Source organism: Saccopteryx leptura, chromosome 1 (assembly GCF_036850995.1).
Source record: "Saccopteryx leptura isolate mSacLep1 chromosome 1, mSacLep1_pri_phased_curated, whole genome shotgun sequence".
In the NCBI taxonomy this organism is placed as follows: domain Eukaryota; kingdom Metazoa; phylum Chordata; class Mammalia; order Chiroptera; family Emballonuridae; genus Saccopteryx; species Saccopteryx leptura.
In genome coordinates, this window is record NC_089503.1 from 341,290,499 (window position 1) to 341,294,261 (window position 3,763).

The 3,763-nt window shown below is 39.4% G+C and overlaps 1 pseudogene; it reads left to right on the forward strand.

Moving 5' to 3' along the window:
- The first annotated feature begins 742 nt into the window (after nt 1-742).
- Nucleotides 743-3,178, forward strand: LOC136389509 (pre-mRNA-splicing factor SLU7 pseudogene; annotated as a pseudogene).
- Nucleotides 3,179-3,763: the final 585 nt, after the last annotated feature.

Consider the following 3,763-nt stretch of genomic DNA (forward strand, 5'->3'; position numbering starts at 1 on the left):
CAAAATGGATAAATTCTCAGAAATATAAAATCTTTCAAAATAGAATCAGGAAGAATCAGAAAATCTGAATACACCAATTACAACTAATGAAATTTAAACAGTAATTTAAAAAAACACCCAACAAACAAGTCCTGGAGCATCAGATGGCTTCATCAGTGATTTTTACCAAATATTCAAAGAAGAGCTAATATGTATCCTTCTCAAACTATTTCAAAAATTTCAAGAGTAGGGAAGACTCCCAAGACCTTTTTATGAGGCTAGCATTACCCTTATTCCAAAACCAGGTATAGACACTGCAAAGAAAGAAAAGTAGACCCTGGCCAGCAGACTCAGTGTGTAAAGCACTGTTCCAGCATGTCAGAGCTCATAGTGTTCAACCTAGTCACAGATGTGCTAGAAGTAATCAGTGAGTGCACAACTAAATGGAACATTTAAGTGAAACAATGAGTTGATGTTTCTCTCTCTCTCTCTAATGAATGGAAAAATTATAAAGAAAAAAAAAAAGAAAATTACACACCAATATACCTGATGAACATAGATGCTAAAATCCTCAAAAAATATGAGTAAACCTGAAGCATCAATACATTAAAATGATCATACATGATGATCAAGTGGGATTTATTCCAGTCATGCAAGGTTGGTAAAATATACACAAATCAATGAACATGATATACCACATAAACAAAATGAAAGATAAAAACCACATGAACATGATTGTCCAGTGGTTTTGTGGCCCGCAGAGACAAGACTGAAAGGAGGCCTGATAACAATGTTGGCTGCAGCTGTAGATACCGTTAATGCTGCCCCCATTTCAGAGTCTAAAGAAATGAGTTTGGAGGAACTGAAGAAGATGACCAGAGAAGACTGGCAAAAGAAGAAGGAGCTAGAAGAACAGAGAAAACTGGGTAATGCTCCTGCCGAAGTTGATGAAGAAGGAAAAGACATCAACCCTCATATCCCTCAGTATATTTCTTCAGTGCCATGGTATATCGATCCTTCAAAAAGGCCTACTTTAAAGCACCAGAGACCACAACCAGAAAAACAAAAACAGTACAGGTCATCTGGAGAATGGTACAATAGGGGTGTAAAAGAGAATTCTGTAACTACTAAGTACTGCAAAGGAGCGTGTGAAAATTGTGGGGCCTTGACGCACAAAGAGAAAGACTGCTTTGAGAGACCTAGGCGAGTTGGAGCAAAATTTACCAGAACTAACATAGCTCCTGACGAACATGTCCAACCTCAGCTGATGTTTGACTATGACGGGAAGAGGGAACAGTGGAATGACTACAATCCAGAAAAACACATGAAAATTGTAGAAGAATATGCCAAAGTTGATCTGGCAAAACGAACACTGAAAGCCCAGAAACACCAAGAAGAATTAGCCTTAGGAAAATTAGTGGAACAGGCTAATTCTCTAAAACACCAGTGGGGAGAAGAGGAACCAAATTCTCAGGTGGAAAAAGATCATAATAGTGAAGATGAGGATGAAGATAAATATGCCGATGATACTGACATCCATGCCTGGACAGAACTTTGACTCTAAGAGACGGATTACCGTTTGGAATCTCAGGATTCGAGAAGATATTGCAAAATATTTGCAGAATTTAGATCCAAATTCTGCTTACTATGATCCCAAAACGAGAGCGATGAGAGAGAATCCCTATGCCAATGCAGGAAAGAATCCCGATGAAGTGAGCTACGCAGGAGGTAACTTTGTTAGGTACACGGGAGATACCATTTCAATGGCTCAGACACAGCTGTTTGCATGGGAAGCCTATGACAAGGGATCTGAAGTGCATCTGCAGACCGATCCTACCAAACTAGAGCTGTTGTATAAGTCCTTCAAAGTCAAAAAAGAAGACTTCAAAGAACAGCAGAAAGAAAGCATCCTGGAAAAGTATGGTGGCCAAGAACATTTGGATGCCCCTCCAGCTGAATTGCTTCTAGCTCAGACGGAAGACTATGTGGAGTATTCAAGACATGGGACTGTCATCAAAGGGCAGGAGCGGGCTGTCGCCTGCTCTAAGTATGAGGAGGACGTGAAGATCCACAATCACACACATATCTGGGGATCTTACTGGAAGGAAGGCCAATGGGGATACAAATGCTGTCACTCTTTCTTCAAATATTCCTATTGTACAGGAGAAGCTGGGAAAGGAGAGTGCTAATTCAGAGGAATGTTTAGTAAATGATACAACCGGAGAAGAAGCCATGAAGAAACCTCAAAACCTCATGGAGATGCATTAGGAAAAACTAAAAGAGGAGAAGAAGAAGAAAAAGAAGAAGAAGAAGCATCAAAAGAGCAGCTCAGATAGTGATGGCGAAGAGAAGAAACACAAGAAACTGAAAAAGGCGCTGAATGCAGAGGAGGCCCGCCTTCTTCACGTCCAGGAGCTCATGCAGGTTGATGAGAGGAAGTGGCCTTACAACTGCATCTATGAAACGCGGGAGCCCCCTGAGGAGGAAATGGAGGCTTACAGGATGAAGCACCAGAGGCCAGATGACCCCATGGCCTCTTTCCTTGGACAGTAGGGACCAGTCACAGATGGTTGCCCACAATAAACACAACAGACAAAATACTCTTTTCAGCTTCTTGCCGATGGTTGTATTGATAGATGGCAAAGTCAGTGTGTGATCCTCTTGCTGTCTGACTTTAATAAAGCTTCCAGTAAATCCATTCCTTTCCATGCTGAACAAACAGAAGAAAAACAAAGAGGAGGTACATTAAATCCGGATTAAGATTTTATTTCCAATTTTATACTAGTAACATGGAATGAGGCCCTGGTGCATGCGCCGCTCGCTCTCTTTTGTCTTTCACTCAACAGTCAAGTCTTAAACATTATTTATTCCCTTTTTATGGCCCTTTATCTAGTGTTTGACACATGTTAAAGGTAGATTAATTACTCTTTCTCAAAACTAGGCCTTCATTTTTAAAAAATAAGTAGTAACTGTAATTGTAGTATTTTTATAGTCATTTGTTTCTGCTGTCTAAGGTTTTCCTGGTCTGCAGCTAAAAGAAATTCGAGCTGAGCCCTGGCCGAATAGTACCATTGATTAGAGGGTTGCCTCAATGCTCAGAGGTTGCTGGTTTGATCCCCTGTCAGGGCATATACAGGAACAAATAGATGTGTCGATCTCTCTCACTCCCTCCCCCACCCTAAAATCAATCAAATTAAAAAAAAAAAATAGATCTAGAAGGAAGTTTCCAGAAAGTGTGAATAACTTTATCCTCTCTGGTAATAATTCTGTTTCCACTTGTTTGTAAAATTTCGAATTTTAAAATTTTTCCTTGTGTCTTACACCCGGTACTAAATGTGTTAGCCTTTGGAAAAAGATCTATTTTGTCATTTTTGAATCAGAATTGATCAATCAGTACTATGTCCTTTACCATTCTGGACATGAACCTTTAGACACAGAAATCCATTCCTTTATTGTAGAGGATATAATTTGTGATACAATCATGAATATTAAATTTGATTTTAAAAGCTTATAGAATTCCCTTACACCTAATGTTTGTAGCCAGCAAGCATCACTTTGTAAAATTTACAAAAGCAAAACCTGAAATTAAAGGTTTCTACAAAGAATTATAAGGATAGCTTGTAGGGCTCACTAGTAACTCAGAGTGCCATGATCCTCAGGCCTCTTCTAAGAACATTGTGAAAATAATTACAGTTAAAACTAGTTAAAACCCCTGACATGAGTACACTGACTTCCAACAGCTCATTGGATTTTCTAAGCTGCCAAAACTTGTGAGGATACGGCA